Source organism: Drosophila sulfurigaster, chromosome 2R (assembly GCF_023558435.1).
Source record: "Drosophila sulfurigaster albostrigata strain 15112-1811.04 chromosome 2R, ASM2355843v2, whole genome shotgun sequence".
NCBI classification, from domain to species: domain Eukaryota; kingdom Metazoa; phylum Arthropoda; class Insecta; order Diptera; family Drosophilidae; genus Drosophila; species Drosophila sulfurigaster.
This window is the reverse complement of record NC_084882.1, coordinates 31,142,625-31,163,076: the sequence shown is the minus strand read 5'-3', so window position 1 is coordinate 31,163,076 and position 20,452 is coordinate 31,142,625. Positions and strand designations below refer to the sequence as shown.

Sequence of the window (20,452 nt, the reverse complement as noted above, 5' to 3'; positions counted from 1 at the left end):
AGCCGATCTTCGCGCCCATATTCTGCAGCTCCTGCATGAAGGACATTGGGGCATTGTTCGTATGAAGCAGCTATCCAGGCAACATGTTTGGTGGCCTACCATTGACCAAGACATCAAAAATCTTGTCAATTCTTGCACCATTTGCAAATGCAACAATCCAGCACCGCCGAGAGAATATCACAGTTGGCCGGAAGCATCAACAGCTTGGGAACGTATTCACATTGACTTCGCGGGACCAATATTCGACGCCATGTGGCTAATTTGCGTAGACGCTTTCTCACAATTTCCATTTGCTGTTCAAATGCCGTCTACTACAACCGTCCACACGATTGCAGCACTATCCTCAATCTTCGCAATTGAGGGATATCCAAAAACAATAGTGAGTGACAATGGACCACAATTTACTGCTGACGCCTTCGCAGTATTTTGCAAACAAAATGGAATACAGCACATTACTACAGCACCGTTTCATCCCGCATCCAACGGATTGGCAGAGCGTTTTGTACAGACTTTCAAATTTTCTGTAAAGAAAAATTTATCTGATGGTTTGACAGTTCGAGAAGCAGTGACCAAATACCTCGCATCCTACAGGGTTACACCAAATGCCCAAGGAAAAACCCTGCGGAATTAATACACGGTCGACCAGTTCGAACATTATTGAGCCAAATATTTGAGAAGCCTGTGCAACACAAACATGAAGACACCAAATACAGAGTTAATCAGCCGGTCTTCACTCGAAACTTTCAAGGGGAGAAAAGTGGATTGAAGGAATAATTGATCGTACAGTCGGGAAAATGATGTACATAGTTCGCACCAAAAGTGGCTATGTTAAACGCCATTATAATCAGCTCAAATCAAGATCCTCAAATGATAACGACGATGACAAATCAACCGACTTCTGGTTTGTACCTGACATCCCTACTAAAAGTCCAGAGTCTCAATACCAAGATGAACCGCTAAACTCATCATCCGCTCAGAAACAAGCCCCGGATACACCAGCAACCGTAACCCAACAGACCAAGGAAGTTCAACCAGCACGACGTCCATCGGGAATACCAGTCCGCCAAAGCACACGAGTTCGCCAAGGAGTTAACCGATTCCAGCCAAAAGATTTTAGAAAATCAAAAACTAACAATCGCTCTTAATTTAGGGAGGAGATGTGTTATATATACTGAAATTAAAAACTTTAAAATCTCTCCTCACTAACAATAATACTATCGTACATTATTATACTAATAATAATCTGGCAACTCTGTAATCACCAATTACTTATACATAGATATTCAATAAAGTCAGTTCATATGCACACATCACGCAACGCATACACAACAATATACATTTACTTTGGGATTGAGATTGGGCTTGTGGTCGTTGTTGTTATTGTTGTTGTCTCGATTTGCTTTTAACGCTCGTCTGTGTTTGCTTTTTCTTGTCGAACTTGGCATGCCATAAGTTCAGCTTAATTCTTATGCCGCACATCGTCGCACGTCTTGAAATATGTTTTGTTAGTCTTGTTGTGCCTGCGCAAAAAAAAACCAAAAATTTATCGAAAAACAAAAACCTTTCATTGTCAGTGCCAAATTGCAGTCGTTAGCCATATGCAACGAACGACAGCTTTTGATACTCTTAGTTTGTGCCATCAAATTGAGTGAATTTGCAGTTTGCCAATTGAGAAGATTGTTACTCGATTTTGTTTTTCCCAGGTACGCGTATTGGGCGCAGCATTTTCAATGACTAATGGAGCGCTGCGTCAACAACAAAACAACAACAACAACAACATTTGTAGCAGCTTTACAACGTATGTTGTAGGTGTGAAATACTTGTAGATATGTTTCGCTTTCGCACAATTGTTGTCAATGCTAGCTGCAGAAATAAGTAGTTCAAAGTGGTATAGATACATACATAACATATGTTAAGTAGTGATTGCTGTGGCTCAAATTTAATTAGCACTCACAACTCTAGAAACCTTGACTCTAGCCAAGGCAAAGAGACAGTGCTTCTTTCAATGTAATTCACTTCAAAATTGAAATTGAATTAAATTAATTGCAAAACCAATGACGTGAAATAGAAACAGCAGTAAAATAATTCTGCTTATCGATAGCAATTAATAGTTTTAGATTGCTTACAAAAAACGATTTACAAACATTAAATCAAACTTCAATTATCACTTAAGAATTAATCTAAAATTAAATTAATCTAAAACCCAATGATGCAGAAATAGAAACTTAAAAGCTGTAGCTTGAAGCTATAAAAAATTAATTGCTTTGGTTTTTCACAATAATTTTCTTAGTGAGTCACACAAATTAAATTGCACTTCAACTCATTCATTCCACTCACTTAAAAGCAACAACTTCATGTTCAACCAGCAACTAATTCTAATTGTCATTGTTAAACGCTTCTGGAAATAATCTTTATGCTGGCACTTTAGACAAGTGTCATCAGTTCACAACTTTTCCACTTTTGGCTTTCAAATTAATAGCCGGCATACGCTGGTTGCTGGTTGTTGGTAGCGATAAGACTGAACCTTTAGCTTATCAGATGCACAAACTGTTTTGTTGTCTACATATTTATGGACACAAGATCCAAATATTTGGCCATTATGTCATGACTTGCTCATATAAGCACTTAGATAAGTCGCAGTCTATTTGATTTTATTTTTATTTGGGATCACTGGCCAGCACGTCGTCGTCGTCAGACTTTGTTGGAAATATGTATTCATAAGCCACAGTAGAAGTTCCAGGTTGCTTTAAAAAAAACTAACTTTTTTGATTGGACGCAGAGTACATTAATCATTCATAAATACATACGTACAATATTCTCCAGGCAGAGCATGGACGTGAGCAAATGGACCACGCCTCCGGGTCACAACTACACCCAACTCCCTCCCAATTGCCATGTTGTTGTTGTTGTTGTTATTGTTCGCTTGACTTGCACATTTATCATTAGCATTTCACCAGAGTTCAGAGTTATTTTTTGCTGTCGTTTTTGCTATTTCCGTTAAGTAAATACGGATTCAGCTGCCCGTCCGGCCAAATGTGCGTATGCGTAATGTATTCTAATTAATGCATAGAATAGTGACAGTTATTGAGTTTAATATTTTTTCTCTTTCTGTTGCTGTTTTTGCGCTTTATTTGCATTTTAATAAAACAAAAGAAAGCAGCTGTGCGACACTACAACAAAAAGATACGAAATAAATCTGCCGCATTGGTTAAAGATACTTCTCCAATGATGGAAATGGAAATGGAGATGAACCTGGCTGGCTGACTGGCTGACTGGGCATTTTGGCCAGATGTGTGGCCAGTGATAAAGATGGTCTGCAAAAACTCTAATCAAGCCAAATGCAAATTAGGTTAACTGTAGTTTAACGAGACAGACATCAAAAAGTCACTCTCGACTTAGATGACACGAGATGTGATGAGCTGCGATGAGATACGATGAGCTGATGAAAGCCCCAACAGAGGGCAAGCAGAATCGCAGTGAGCGAGTGTGAAAGGTAATAAAGCAAAAGTCCAACACACACTAATGAAGTTGTCGTGAGCGTTAAACGACATTAGTGATGGACAGTGTAGGAAGTGTTAATGATAATGATGAGCACGTCTCAACTCAGCAACTTGTCTTCACACTTGTCTTAACTGGTGGGTGGGCCATCAATTTTGACTTCTCCTCCGCCTCTTCTGGGCTTTCCAACGATTAGATTGCATTAGCTATAATCTGTGAAAATCGTACAAAAAAAGGAAGTGGCTTTAATGCAGATTACAAAACGTTAGCTGCATTTGCGAGTATTGCTCATTAGTTTCATAAAATGTGCACAGTCAACATCTGTTTTGATTAATTAGGAAATTATAAAACGATTATTAGCAAGAAAAAAATATCAAGCTTTAGTTACTTGCTTACAAATTTAATTCTGCACAATTTAATAATAAAAGTGAAACTTTGGCTTTATCTAAACAAAAAATACAAAAATTAATACACTATTTCAATGCGCATAAATTTGTTAAAAATTTTAGATACATTGATGGCGTTATTAAATTAAAAATTCGTGTCGAAAGTGGTGTAAAACAACGCTTTAAAACGGATTTCCTTTTTTGATAAGCATCCACAAATTATCATAAATTTTGAACAACATATAACTTATGATTTATAGCGAATTATCTTCAATTTCCCCAATTTTGTTTACTGTTTATTTCCGCTATTAAATCATTGTTAAAAACTACTTGAATGAAGAAATAATTGTTCCGCACTTCTTCTAAAGATTTTTCTATTATAAAATTATTACTATTCTAAGTTTGGATATTAAGAATAGACGAGTATGCCCGAGTATGCAATTTTAATAAAAAGAAAAACAGTGCATTATTATTCTTATAGTAGTAGAAATTAATATACTGAGTAACTACCGAAATATACCGAACGCTAGTTTTGGTATATCGATATACTATTACTTTAAATATTATATATAGTTTTAAAACATACCGAATCGATATACAGAAAAATACTGAAATATACCGAAGGCTGTATTTAGTAAATTGATATACTATTACATTCAAAATATACCATTGAGAACAAGATATACCAGAGTGCAAACCAAATCAAATATTCAAATACTTTTACTCCTTTTCGCTTTTTCAATTAATTGTCTAATTCAGAGCTCGTGACTTTCAATTTCTAACTAGATTTCAAAGTCATTTGTTTGCCACCTTGTTAAAAGGTTGCACACAATAAAAAATCGTTTACAATGAAGAATAACAAATTGAGAGCGCTTAAAACTTTCTATTAGCTGATAGAAGAACAAAAGCGGCGGCATTTCATTAATTTTATCAGTAGTTATCTATCGCCTATATCCGTATCTGAAATCTGTTTGATCGTGTAATTATCTCGTACACATGCAGCTGTAATTATAGACAAATTAACGCGCTGCGTTAGACAACAAAAACAAAAGCGGACCCAAAATTGGTCAAATCGTATTAAAAATCGCAATTGAGCGGCAAGCAAACAAAAACCTGGGCCCCAAACTTGGTTGCTGGATGCTGTCAATAGACCGTCATTAGATGGAAACGCTTTTTGGCCTTTTTTTTATGTTGTTATATTGTGTTCTTGTTGTTGTTTTTGGCTGACAAATTCAATGGCCAAAAGCGTTGGGAAACTCAACGCTGAGAATGTGACGGAAAAAATCTGTAAACAAACTCGGCGAGAAAACGAGGCTGATTTTAATCAGAAGTTGACTTTTATTTTGTTTTTTTTTTTTGTTTTTGTTTTTGGACAGCAAATAAAAACGCGGCTAGAGAAAAATCATTTTGAGGTAGATTGGGCAAAACGATGATTCAGAAGGCGGTCAACGGAAACGTAGCTGGAACCGCTTTGAGAATTTTTGCGAATATTGTTTGGATTGTGTCCGATATGTTTTTGCTGTTGTTGTTGCTCATTTCTTATTACTTTGCCGCAAGACAAGAAAAATTGTAACAGATTTCGAACTAAAACTTCATATAACAAAGTTGTTATTGTGTGTGTTATTAATGTTTGTTTTTTGTTGTTGTCTTTTTGTTGTTTGTGCGTGATGGCGTACGATTCAATTTATTGTTTGTCTTTTGGACTTTTAGATTGTCAACGTTTAATATTTGTCGAGCACGACGACAGCAGCAAAAGTAAAAAAAAAGAAATAAACGATATGTAGCCTTAGTTGAATATCAATTCGATACGAATGCATAATAATTAAAGACCAATTTGCCGACTCTCAAGTCATAAACATGCAGCTCAAATACACAAACTACACTAACTACGGATTGAAACGAATTGAAATCCGATTGCATTCTTAGACAGTTCTGTCAGCGCTTTTGTGAAGCGTATTTCGATAGTCATCATGTTACACTCTTTGCTAGCAAACTTAATTTTATTTATAGCTATTACCAAACTGGTTTGCTTGCTCTTTCAAGCTGCCCGACGTCAACAAACGCAAACAATAACAACTGCAACCAAAGAGAGAGAGAGAGAGAGAGAGAAGCTTGAAGAGTCAAGTAATATGCACGGTAGCAATACAGTTGTTGTTGTTGGCCATATGCAGTTGTTGTTGGTAGTAGTTAATAGTTGGCTTTTGGCCCCGTTGAGTGTTTCGTCTGTTGGCGTCTGATTTCATCTTTCGATAATTGCACGCAATTTTCACGCGGCGCCCCCACAAAAAAAAAAACAGCAACAAACAATGCCTCTCAGTCAGAAAATGAGGCACTAAAAATTAACTTGAATTGACTTGCGGCTGAGCATTGGTAGCCTGACTTTATATGGCTTATGCATACTGAATGTGAGTGCCACTGAGAGCGTGTGAGTGTGTAAGTGAGTGAATGTGAGTTCGATTGTGTGTAGGCTAATCTTGAGTTTTGTTGGTCAAGCTAAAAGCCACTCAGCTGGCCAAGAAAGTAAGTAAAGTTTTGTTTTTTTTTTTGGTTTTTTGCTCTCCCTCTCTTGTGATATTATTAACATTTATTTCCTTTCTACGTCTTTGGGCTTTGGGCTTTGGGCATTAGTATTCAACGTCATTGCATTTTCCGTGTCAAGCATATGCGGACAAGGCATTTCCTCAGTCCATTTCCCATGCGTTTTTCCACACACAAACAACAACAACCCACTTCTCGTGCCTTTTATTGCTTTGTCTTTCGACGCTGTCAATGCCGTTGCTTGTTGCTTGCTTGTTGTTGCCCTTTTTGGGGCCTGCACTAAGGTTCCATTGACTTGGCTTAGTTGGGGCTTGGTTTGATGCCCCAATGATTGCTGAGACACGTTTTCTCTGTCTCTCTGCGTGTGTGTGTGTTGGTGTGTGTGTGCAAATGCAATTGTTGCTCTGTTCAGTTGAGTTGAGTTCAGTTGTTCAGTTTCTGTCCAGAGCAGATGTAAAATTAGCCCAATCACTCAAGTTGGTAGCTTCATTTGCAATCGAGCACACTTCGTGCCATGGCAAAATCTTATATTTATAAGTCGCACACACACACATACACTGAAGCACACCTGGCGAAAGGTGCAACAACTTCATCAGCTTACTGTATGTCTCTATTTCTCAAGAGGCAAACTTTTGTGTAGTATGTAGTTGAGGCCACTTTTGGGGCGCTCCAAGAAGTTGAAACAATAAAGTTGGCCAAAAGCCTTAGCCGCCCAAAAAAAAAAAGCAACAAAACTTGCTCTAGACAAAGTTATGTGCAGAGAAAGTTCAGCAACAAGCCCATCAAAAGCATAGTTGCCACAAATGCAAAAGAAGCTGGCCGCACAAAAGACAGAGAAACATTCTTAAATTCTTTTTTTTTTTCGGGTCCAAGTGCGTATGCGGGTTTTGCTCTCTTTCTCTGTCTGTTGAGATATTATAAAATTATCAAGGGACGACGAGAGACTAATGAGTACGCAGTAACAAAAAAGAGAAGACAAGCAGGCAAGAAGCTCGCAAATTTGTTGAAAGTAAAAGTTGGCAAACAGACACACGCACACACTCCTTGCTGCACTTAAACTTCCAAAGAGCCAAACAATATGATTATAAACACATTTTCCAGCTGCTGTTGCAACCGGTTTTTTGGCTGTCACTTCTGCTGTCTCTCCGCTCCTGTTCAAGTAAAAGTCAAGTCAGCTGGGCAGGACCGAAAAAACAGGGTCAAAAAACAAGTCGTTGCCTGCCACATGGCACATGGAGCGTGCAACGTGCAACGTGCAACGTTGTCGACTCTAGATTAGCATTTTTAAAGAGCTGCTGATGGACTTCACTCTGTGACAATGTCTTCGCAGAGGGCTTTTAAAGCTTGCCTTCCCCACTTTTGGGCCAAATGTGGCTTCTCTGTGGCTGTGGAATGTCGATCGATGCTACGGCTGCTTGTGGCATGTGTGCGACTTGTTGAATTGCTGGGCAATAAATTCTAGCACACTCTCAGTGACTGCGGCAAAACGATTTAAATGATTGATTGCCGAGCAAGAATTATTCGTGCATAACCATTGATAGGAAATGACTATTCCACTCACTCACTTTGAGGAAATTGCACTACAATTTTAGATAGATTTTTTCTTTGCTGCTTTGCTGCTTTGATAGCATCAAATTTATAGTTTGCTTTAGACGTCAATTATATATTTAGTTATCTGATTGCTAAACGTTTTCAAGAGCTGCCCTGTCATCATCATCATTATCATCGACGTCTTCGCCTTTTGTGTCTGCAGCACACAGGCTTCTCACTCTCTTACTCTCTCGCTTGACCATCAGTCAATGTCCAAGACACAGTAGCTGCGAAGCAGAGGAGTAACCACATCACTTATAATGCTAGTCGCTGTTGTTGTTTGGTCTGCGGTTGATATAACCTTTCCATTTTATAACTGTCAGTTGTTCTCCTTTTTGTTGCACATAATTGCACGCAACATTTTTGTGTTTTTTTTCAGCTTTGCTGCATTGAAAATTGTACGCAATTTCCCAAAAGTGTCAACGCATGTCAAGCTACAATAGTTGTACACAAAACCAAAAAAAAAAGAAACAAAATGTTAATTTGTGGTCAGAGTTGCATTCACTTTGTTATTGTTGTTTTCCATTTCATTTTGTTATTTCGCTGCAAACATTTTTGTTGCAGCTGCCAGCGTGTCGCACAACTACACATAGCATTACATGATACTCATTATTGCACATTTTGTTAAACATTGTGTACACACACACATAGCAGAGATAGCGTGAAGGAAAGTTTGTTGGCAGACAGATGAGACAGCAGAAAACGCATTGGGAACTCTACAAGAAAACCCTCGTTGATTTCATTAATTGTTATAATATCCCAGCTACTTACTTGCCACGGCAGCTTAGCATTAAACATTCTCCAAGTCATCGTCACTTGGTTAAATAATTGAACTCAGCAGCAACTACGTTTACAGTCATTCATTACAAGCTGGCAAAGCATTTAACATTTAAGTTGTGTTTAGTAGCAAACAAAAAAAAAAAAAACGGAAAGAAATAAAAAGTGCGACAAGCAGCTGATATCGAGATAATTAACTTGTTTATTTGTATACCCGTTGCTTTGGTCGGCAATATGGAATATGTTTTACTCTATGGTATATTTTAAGTGCATTAATATATCGATATACCAAATATAGCTTTTAATATATTATATTTTGGTATTTTCGGTATATTAATTCGGCACTATCTGCAATACATTTTATTGTAAGATATATTTTAACTGTCTTAATATATCGATATACCAAATGTAGACTTCGGTATATTTTAGTATTTTCAAGTATATTAATTCGGTATGTTTTAATAGTAGTACAGTATTGTTTTGCATTATTTGAAAATGGGTAGCGGGTATTTTATAGTCAAGCATACTGGACTGCGGCTTTCTTAACTTTTTTCTTCACAATTTTATATGTAAAGCTTTAAGCAGTTGCCTTCGCAAAGGTCATCAAACAACTGTATATAGTATTTTATATTTTCACGTTTTCCGCATTTGATTCCCTAAAGCACATTGTGAATTTTTAATAAACTTCATCATACTTCGATTATTTCTAAACAAATATACAACTACTTTGCTTGCAAAGTGCAACACACAGATTGCATTTCCCATTAGACTCGATAAAATGGAATATCAATCAGTATATAATATATACATAAAAATATCATCAGAATTGATACACTTTGGCAGCCGCAGGCAAAAGCAACTTGGGCAGACATGAAAAAGTTTTAACTGCAAGTGACAAGGAAACAAAAACCAAGTGGAGGTCAAAGTGCAAAGTGCAAAGTGCAAGGTGCAAGTTGCAGTGTAAGTTTTTTATTTATATTTATAACCAAAAAGTCAGACGGGGGCAAGTTCACAGCAGCAGCTATAAATAGTTTTTAAACTTCATAGCTAGTATAAAATGTGAAATACAATACGCAGACGCATCACGTTCGAGTCGTTGTCCTGGCTGACTGCCTGTCACAGCTGTGTTTGTTTGCCTCGTTCGTTCGCTCGTTCTTGTTGGCAGCATTTGGATTTAATTAAATTGCGCTTATAAATAATGAGAGTCAGACCAAATTGAATTACATAATTAGGCTTGTGTGTGTGCGAGCGAACTTAGACCTAAAGATTTCTACATAGCTCGAAGCGACGGCAAAAGAAACTTCAAATCGCAGTCCGTTGTATATGTATGTATATAAACATTTTTGGTCGATATCAAAGAGCTTACATGCTTAATCGAATTTAGCAACAGTTTCACTCGATTTCCATTAGCCGCTGGTAATGGATGATTTTCCAATTACCGGCCTGCCACTGTTTCGTCAAAAAAAAAGCCCTTCAACGCACTGAGCGAAGGGCTAAGGGGGCGTATGCGTAATGTCAAGCCAATCGCACGCACATTCGTCATACGACGCGTGTGTCGCTGTGTGTGTGCGTGTGTGTATGTGTGTATTTGTGTGACACACACACACAGAAAATGCAAATTGACGATGATTGCCAGGGATTTTCTTGTGGTTTTGACAAATTGCCCGCTTTCTCCGTTGTCATTGTTTGCAAAGAGATGCTGCTAAACAGCGTTTTGGCATTCAAAATGGTTACACTTTCCATTATATTCGAGTGACTGAATGCGAGTGTGTGTGCGTGTGGGTGGGTGTTTACCATATATACCTACATATATGCATGATTGTGGTCTACTCTCTTACGTATTCTTTTTGCCCTGCAGCATCAATTTTTAATGGCATGGCCGCAAGTTTTTAAAGTGCTGGCAAAACGGTACAAAACAAAAAAAAAATGAAATAAAAGCACTGTTACGAGCACGAATAGAAGTATGAATACGAGTACACTCATCTCTGCACAGGGGGCGGAGGCGGTCTCTTGTTTTTGCAACTAACCACATAAGCCGACAGTTGCAAGTTGATTGTGCCTGTTGTGCCTCTTCTGATGCCTGTGTGGCAGGCAGCCAAGCGTACTTGGAGACCGTTAGAAGTTGATAGCACAGCCCCCAGAGATGATTGCATTGAGACGAGCATTGCTTTCAGCTTGGCATGCCAATCATTAAAGCTGCACAGCACTGACCTACTACAACGCAAAAGTTACATACGTTCAATTTTAATTATTCACGATTATTGTAATTACACTTTATTTTTTTGTGTGTGTGCTTCTGACAGCACATTTACTGTTTAAAATATGAAAAATTAATTTCGGTCGTGTAATAAAAGTTTACAAAATATTGCATAAACCGACACTTAGACCAAACATTGTTGTGCAGCCGGTGAAGGGGAGGGAGAGATACCAAACAGTAAGGAGTGGAGAAGTAGGGACTGCGGTCGGCTGCACATAATTTTCCACTTAAATGCAGCTGTTGATTGACACATGGCTGAAATTGAATTAAGTTTTTTGCTATAAATTTTATGGCCAGCCAAACTGGAGACATAAAACGAATATGGCAGCAAGTCTATCTCTCTCTCCTCTAGCTTTGGCTCTAGCTCTAGTTCGTTGCTGCTGTCGCTGCTGATTGCCACAACGAAGTGTGGCACATGTGTGCTGAATTAACAGCAAATGTCAATATATGGTTGTGCCGCAGCAACAACCAACAGCCGCCGCAAACAACCAACAGCTGGCCCACCCACACACAACTTGAAAAAAAACTTGAATTCCGCATCACACATCACAATTTTTGCCGTCGTTCTTTTGCAGCCTGCAATACGTCAATTTTATTCTTGTTGTCATGTCGTCTCTCTCTATGTATAGCTTTAAGCTGCTCCAATAAACATTGATCTTTTCCTCAGCTCAGTTGCAATTCAATTACGTGCTCTTCTTCCAGCCTGACATTAGTTGATTGGGAAAGCAAAGCTGGAGTATATAAATCATAGCAGAAAGATTTCCCATCACGGAATGGATAGTTTAGCATTCAGCTTTTTGCTGTGAGTGAGATTAATGTGCTTGAATTGCGTTGCGAGCTTTTTACATGAAAGCTTAGTGTCAAACGTTGTTATCAAGAGATTAATCTATTGATTTTGGGCAAATGTCATTGGCCATTTGTCAGCGGGGCACACACACAGTTGGCATGAACTTTATTTTGGCTCTGACATTAGTGGAGATTAAGCTCATAGTTTGCTAAGCTCTCTTTATCGCATATTTGTAGCAAATTGTTGCCCAGATAAGCGGCGACTGATTGATGTAGGTTTTTGTGTAATAGCCGCGATTGAAAGCCCAACAATTGGCTGGCATTTAAATGAGATTATTAAAATAGTTCTGTTTGAGCCAATCAATTTTTTTAATATTTATTTCAATTATTTTTTAATATTTATTTCAATTATTTTTTAATTGTCATAAATTGATGGAAAGTTTTAAGACTATTTAAATATTCCAATGGGTTGGGCTCAACTACTGACATATTTTAATGCATATTTAATGCATTTTTAAAAGCAGATTTGCAATTTATATTCAAATTAATTAAAATAAATGTTCACTTTGGGAAAAAAAAACCAAGCTTAAATGCTCTTAAATGTTTAAAATCAGTGACCACAAAAACTGCTTTCTTATTTGTCAATAAATGCTAGTCTATGTCATTCTAAGAATTTATAAATAGTTAATTTTATGAATGAAAATATATTTATATATTTGAATATCAAACTGGAATATTAAAGGTGATCAATCAACAAACATTTATTTTATTTATTTAATTAAATTGAACAGAGCTGTTTAATTAAAAAAGTCAGTTACTACATTATCTATATTTTCAAGCACTTTAAAGTCAAGCACTTTAAAGGACACCACAAAAATGTGTTCTATTAGTTTTATGTTAGTTTATGCCATTCTTGAATTTATTAATAGTTATTTCATTATATAAAACAAAAATTTCTTGAAATGAAACAACTGCAGAGATAAATAAAATCCTGTTTATCAAACATTTTTAATATTTTATTACCTAAATTGAACAGAAATGCTCTATTTAAAAACTAGTATGAAGAAAAGTAATTCACACAAATTATTTATATGTCAAAGGTCTTCAAAAAAGTTTTCAATCAGCCCGCACAAAGACCGCGCGTCTGATTAATCTATTAATGCCAGTCAAAACGTCACGGTCTTCTTGTATTTTTGTTACAAATTGGACAAAAGTGTAGCTGTAGCTGGAAGCCTTATCGAAACGACGAATTTCAATTTGGTTATTTGACAGTTTGGGTGGGTTAGCGTGAAAAGCGTGAAAATGTGCGCGCAATTGCTGAAAGTAGACTGCGTCATAAATCGTCGTCTGGACATTACATAATTGAATGGATTGCTGTGGTCCGTCTCTCCATTCGTCTCTCTCCATCCAATCCGTCAGTAAAATAAGTTTGTGAGTTGGTCAGTTAGCCAGTTAGCGTGTGCGGCCGCCGACTTCAATTACTTAAAATTCTGAAGTGCAGCTGTAATTGAACATTGTCACGCTTTTTGCCAGAGGAAGTGGCAAACGGGAATGGTTTAACTATGGGCCAAGCAACGGCACTTGCTGGACTGCCCAAAAAGGAAAAAAAGCATAAAAATAAATAAAAAACGAGTAAAATTTGTTTGTATGCTGAGTGGTCAGTCAGTCAGCCAGTCGCTTATGGTTGTTCGGCGCGCGACAGTGCCGGCCATAAGTCAACAACCTTTTTGGCAGGCCGCCAATTTACGCACGTACAAATTGTTGTTGTTGCTGGCATCGTTGTGTGGGCGACAACACTTTACAGCTACAGATTGATTGGCAAAGACGAGGTACCAAAGAGAGAAGGAAACAAACACACATACACTCACAAACACACACACACACGTTCGCATGCGTGAACGTTGTTTGATTTGTGGCCCGGAGGTCAGCACGAGTCAGCTCTAAAGTTGCTACTTTTAAGTACAAGTATTTTTCGCTCTCTTTTCATTTTTTCATTTTTTTGGCACCTTTTGTACCCACTCTTTTCAATCAGTCAAGCATTTAAAGCCACGCCTTGGCGATTTTTGCACACGCCATGCATTAATTTATAATTTTTCAAACATTTTCCAACGCTCTCAGCTGGAAAAATGGCGAACAAAACGTAACTATGCGAACTGAGTGTTTTGTAATTTTATTTTCTTTTACTTTCAGTCAGTTTTCTTTTTTTCTTTTTTGAGTGTTTGACTTGTGCTTTATGCGTTAGAAGATGGCATCGGTAAAGTCAACGGCATTTTGGCTAAGCCCTTTAAATGTTTCCATAACTTTTCTGTTTTTTGCTTTTTTTTTGCTTTTGGGCGTCTGTGTCAATGGGTTGTTTCGCTCTGTATGCCAAAAGGCAACGTTACGTGACTTTCATCCCAATGACACTTCACTTTGCAGCTTCCCTTAGACTACTTCGACGATGTTCGGAGATGTGGAGTCCTTTTCTGGTCTCTGCCCTTTGGTCATTTGATTTTCAGTGCTTTCGATTTGAATATTAACACACAGAGAGCGAGATGGCGAGATACACGTCGTATACTCGATATACATATATGTTGTATCTCTATTATAGAGAGACGACAACGTTAAAGTGTCGACCCCGAGGGCTGAGATATTTTGTTTGCCAAAAGTGAACAAATTTTCAACTTGAACTTTAGTTTTTTGTTTCATTTGCCGCTTTGCTTCTTCTTCTGTTGTTTCTAGCCTGAGGTATCGTTGTCCAAGCTGTGTGTATATGCGATGTATATGTATATCGTAGAGAAACGCTGCTGGGACATTTTTCCTTTTAAATATTCAGAGTGACATTCGTTGTCGTTGTTGTGCGTGTGAGTGCGTTGCTCACCTGGTATTGATTTTGTTTTAGTTTGCATGTGGGATTTATGAAATATTAATAACAAAATATGGCTAGTAACATGTGCTTTTCTCACACACACACATACACATACGTACATGCGCACCCCCAACTCCAAAATGTCAAGCCGGAAAAGCCCAACACCCGAAGGCATATAATAAAATACAGTAATTTCCATTGGGGGGGCTGCTGATTTAATAGACTTGCTACAGCAACTACATCTAATACTTTTGCTACAGCTGCATGCAACCAAATGAAAAACGGAAAACACAAAAATTGATATTTCAATCAAATTGAAATACAGCAATTTTCTATGGGCGGTGACAATCATGATTAATTGCCAGTGAGGGGCCGGTAACTAAACCATTTTGTGATTGATGGCCTCATTTTGAGAGCCCAATTATGTGGCTGTCAACACATATGTATGAATGCTTATAAGCCAGTCGCTGAAGATGTCAGACTGACCACCTTTGGATCTGTACATTTTTTGTATTATTTTTATGATTGAATTTTCCTGCTTTTGCCAAATGTTGGTCAAGTGCCAATTGGCGCTTTCCAAACAACTTAAAGTCAACTGTAAACGCTTGGCCAATTAAGGCATTCAAATCAAAAGAAAAACAAGTGGCAACAACGGCAACGTTTATTATTATTATTTTTGCGAAAAAGGGCGCGCAAAGTCAGACGAAAATAAACAAGCAGTGAAACAGAAACAGACAGACAAACTGTTGAATTGACTCAACAAAACAATGGCTAACAACTGAATCACAACAAAACGGCAACAACAATGGCAACAACAACAACAATTGCGGCGGCAATGACAATGCTGACAAGCAGTGCAATGTCGATTAACTGTTATTTAGCTGATGCTTAAAATGGCTGCCAAACAATTTCCGCTGAAAAACAGAAAAACGAAGCTTTTTGCGTTTCCCACTTACTAAAACCCTCGTTTTCTTGTGCTCTTGTTGTTTACCGTTGAGCGCACAGTAAAGTAAAGTAAATGAAAGTACAAATTGACGATTTGTTTGATTTGGGCGCTAAGGAAAATCTCAGTCTCAGTTTAAGTCTCGCTGACCCAGACTTTTGGGCTATAATTTAACGCACGAATGGTTTAACTAAGCGCTGTAAAAAAAAACAAGAAGAAGAAGACATAACAACAACAAAAGTAGCCCCAAAACACCAGCGAAATAAATGGCAACCCTTATAAGCCCTTAACACAAAGTTTTTCTACACGCTTTTTTCTCGGTTGCGCTCTTGCGCTCAGACTTATTCAATTTACTTAGCCTGGTCCATGTCTCCAGGAAGCGTCAACATTTATTAAGTAATGCTCGTAAATGCTCAGCAATTTTCTTAGAGCTTTTCGCTTTGGACTAGGCTAGCGATGAAGATTTTGTGTTTGGCCTCATAAATTATCTGTAACATCAGGTGTCTCTTTATTTTTCTTTTTTTTCGTGTTGTTTGTTGCCAACGCAACAAATGACACAATTTTCTAGTTGCCATTTTGCAATCGTTTTTGGTAGCTGTCACAAATGTTACTTGAGTTTCTGACGACCTTGTGGCAGACAAACAGGCAGCAGCAGCGGCAGCAATTGTGCCGCTTGTTGTGCCACATTGTGTCTTTTGGCATTGTTTGGCTGCGACCGCGCTTTATCATCCGTGTTTTTTTATTGCCCACTTTCGACTGAAACGGCACGTGAAACGGCGTGCAAATGCGCACTGACCAACATTCTCTTTCTCCCTCTCTTGTTGAATATAAATTTATGCTCGCCCGTTGAGAGTCAATTTTTGTTTTATGCGCCAGCGAATAAATTTACAAATTTTACAAATTAACGCTTAAATTATGCAGCAGTTGGTGGATTTGTGTTGTTTCTGTGTGGGTCGCAGTTCAATTATGCTGTTAAATTGAAATGCAGTTGACTTGGACACACCTGGCGTATGCGTGATTTCAGCTCATGCATATTACGCATACGCCATGTGCGTTATTAATGAATTCAATAACAAAAAAACACGAGAAAAAAAAACAAGAGCCAGTTAAAATATGAAAATCATTTCGCTTATAACTTTGTGTATTGTGCGTCTGCTTCGCATTAATATTTATTATTAACATAATGCTAAGCTCTCTCAAGCCTTGCGCCCCCACAAGCTTATTATCAAGCAAAGCTATAGCCATAGCTGTATAGCTGTGGCCATTTGCCAATGTGCAGATGGCCATGTGTAAGCTTACAAAGGACAACGCCTTATGAGCCATAAGCTAAGCTAATAGTTTCAGGACAGCATAAAGTAAATGCCACAACCATTAATTTTCTCTCAGTAAGCGTCGTGGCATGTGAAATTTTGCATATGCGCCGCAGGACCACCAAATGGTCCTATCGTAATTATGCAAATGTCCATGCAATCCCCAATGGAACCCTCATCAGCCGCCCGTCACCCTTCTTCTGTTTCTCTCTCACTCACGCTCTGGTTATCATTGTCAAATCGAAACTTGATTGTGGCCAAACAAAAGCGCTGCTCGGGGGAAAAACGAGAGGCGTAAATGTTGATTTAGGCTGAACACAAAATTCATATTTAATTTGATTTAAACTCGATTTTTGGGATACGAAATCAACACGGAAAAGCATTCAACGTGATGGGGGGAAAATGCCGTTTAAAATATTGCACAAAAAGTATGTGTTTTTGTTAACTGTGTAAACATGCAACGCACCTCAAAGGATCGCGTGCACATTTTAAATTAATTAATACTAATAATAGCGAGTATACGTTTTTGTTTTTTCTTTTTTTTTTATGTGTATTTGAAGTGCTCGCAATGCCGACCACACAACGTGTTTAACTCCGAAGTGGTGCATAATTAAAATGCGCTCCATATCCGCCGTACAAAACTATACACACACAATTTGTCAGGCTGTCAGTCAGTTAGTCATTCGGTCAGCCAACTTTAATGTTAAAGCCATAACAGCACGATAATATTAGCATGGAAATTTCCCCGCGGTGTTTGGCAACAAAAGTTTTTCATTTGTAACGGAAATGCAAAACAAACCGAAAACCAATGCACACACTGGCCAACAAAAAAGTTTGTTGCGACAGCAAAAACCCCATAAACCAAAATTATCCCTTTTTAGTTAAGCATCTCTCTCTCACTTTTCAAAACAATGGCCAAACCGGTGAACTGTTCTTGCCACAGCTTCCGGAAGGTTTTTGGGTAGCATCTCCTGTCATCTCCCCTCCGACATCAACAACAACAAATCATATTTAGCATGGTAATTATTTATATTCCGTTTGGCCCAGCTCTGTTATACTTCAACACCCCAGCGGAGGCATCATTAAAATCATAAATCTAATGGACGACCAGCTGGCGACATCGCCTTGGCATTATGGCCATTCTTCCCTAGACTTTATTACCACGACACTTTTCTCTGGTGGCCAACATTTAGAACTCAGCAAAGAAAAGAAAACTGTGAAACAGTAAAACAAAAAAATGCCATTTTTCACAAATAAATTCTAAGCAAGAACGGTGGCAAAACTGAAAGTACTGCTACTTAAGCTTTAAATTATCTGTTACAAGGTAAAACTGCAAAATTTGTTAGGGATTCAACGAATTGCAGATGATCTAAGGAAGCGAAGAAAATTAAAATTTGTTTTTTCTTGAATATACAGCAAATTTAGCGTCTTCTTTGCAGTGTACTTATTGTTAGCTGTTAAAAAATGAGAGCCTGCTTTTAAGCGTTATATTGAGAGAGCACTTTTATTCTTAATCTGACCTAAGACAGCTTAAGCTCTAAATTACTTTGAAATTTATTAAAAATGTATGAATAGCAGATACTCTACAAGTAGATTAAGTCTTTGGCATCGTCAAAATTAAAAGAATTTAAACGAAACATAATATTATGTATATAAATTCAAACTTAGGTAGAACATTTTATATTAAATTTTATTAAAATCACACCATTACGTGCTGACTTCAATATTTCCACAGCTCTACTTTTATTCTCCCATTTTCACATTCTTAACTGTTGTTGGTCAACTGAATACAGAAAAGCGCAGGATTAGAATTGAAGTCCTGCTGCTTGCAGCTCTCAAATACAGCTTAGAAGTTGTCGTTGTGGCATATGAAATGTATAAAAAGATTTTATTTTTTTGTGTAAATAACATTTAAAGCAAACGCCGCATAAAGCACTGAATGCGTTGAATAAAATGTGAAACATTTGATGCTTTAAGAATAAGAAGCACGTTGAAATTGAAGTTGAACTAAGCCTGAAAACTAAGCCGCCAGCTGGCAAAAACATCAAAGAGCAGAAGAGGGCAACGAAATTTTCTGGTTTTTGGCCCAACACAGATTTGCCCATCTTATTGTTGCTGTTGTGGCTGTGTGGCTCAGGTGCGAGAAGAGTGAGTGAAGGGGGAAAGCGAGTCGAGCAGCTGATTAACATCAGCTTAATTAGTAGGCTTATTTACATGACCCGTGCTGTGTTCTGTTGTACGCTCACAATCAAAAACATGCGTTCATCTATTTATTTAGGCCTGCCCCCCAAAAAGAGTTTGAGGATTTTTTTAATGAAAAACTTTCGGGAAAAGCGTGGCAAATTTGTATGAAAAGTCCATAAGCTGCTGTCAAGCTAGTTTTTGACCTCGTCAACGGCAAAATTTATGGCCATTTAGTTTAGCACTTTTTAGGTGGTCAGTTTGAGGTTGTTTCTGGGCCTTAATGAGTTATTATGATATTAATTCATTGTACTGCTCCGCAACAATGGCACTTAAATAAGTAGTCAAGCAACATGGCAGGCACCAGGCAGCAGCTGTGTGGCATGTGGCATGACGTAGGCCTCTCTCTATGCCTTGAGTCCCACACGTTATCCAGTCCAATAAAACATGCCAAAAGCACCACAGAATGCTGAAGTTGTGGTTAAACTCATGCAGTCATGACTCGACTACAACTACAACTATTCTAAATGTGTGTGTCAGGTGTGTGTGTGCGTTGTGGCTGACCCCAAACTCCACAGCGCCTAGAAGCATGCAACACACATGCCACACATACGTCTACTTGCCACTCACTCACTCAGCAACACGGGGGAATTGTTTTTGAGGTTGTTTCGTGGGTCGCATTTGACAGCCTCGTTTCCTAGCACACACACTCGTATCGTTTTTGTGTGTGTTGATATTGTGGCACTAATAAAATACACGCGCAACATACGCGCAAATGCAGATAAAAATATAATTAAAAACTGCTGTATATGTTGCTCGTTGCTGGTTGCTGTTGTCCTTGCATAATTCGCACAGCAACAACTGAAAATCCTGTTTGACTTTTTTATGCGTGCTGCGTGACTCTTTCACTGATACATGCCTTATAAATCTACCACATCACTCTCACTTTCTCTCTATGTGTGTGTGTGTGTGTTTTTCTGTTGTGCTGTGTCTCTGTGTTTGACTGCTTGTTTTATGGCTCTGCTGTTAAGTTAATACAAATTTAAGTTTTGGCCTGTTGCCTTTTTAACTGGATTTTTGGCGTAAATTGACAGCAGCTTAAAGTGCCACTGCAGCAGTGGATTAATCTTTGTTTTAATTACATTTGAGGGAGTGCAGCAGGTTGTCAGCAAAAGTAGTTTTTGCTGGTTGCACTTTGAAAGTTGTTGCGGTAATTTAAGTAAACTTTAAAAATGTGTTCAAGTATTGTAGTTGTTTTTATTGCATATCGGGCAGTGTTAGAACATTAAGTTGGTAGTAGTAAATAAAGTATTTAATGCTTATTTTGGAAATGAAGTA

At 37.9% G+C, this 20,452-nt stretch overlaps 1 protein-coding gene across 1 annotated transcript in view; it reads left to right on the top strand.

Moving 5' to 3' along the window:
- The window catches only part of LOC133837043 (serine-rich adhesin for platelets), a 77,089-nt gene that overhangs the window by 11,909 nt on the left and 44,728 nt on the right, over positions 1-20,452 (top strand).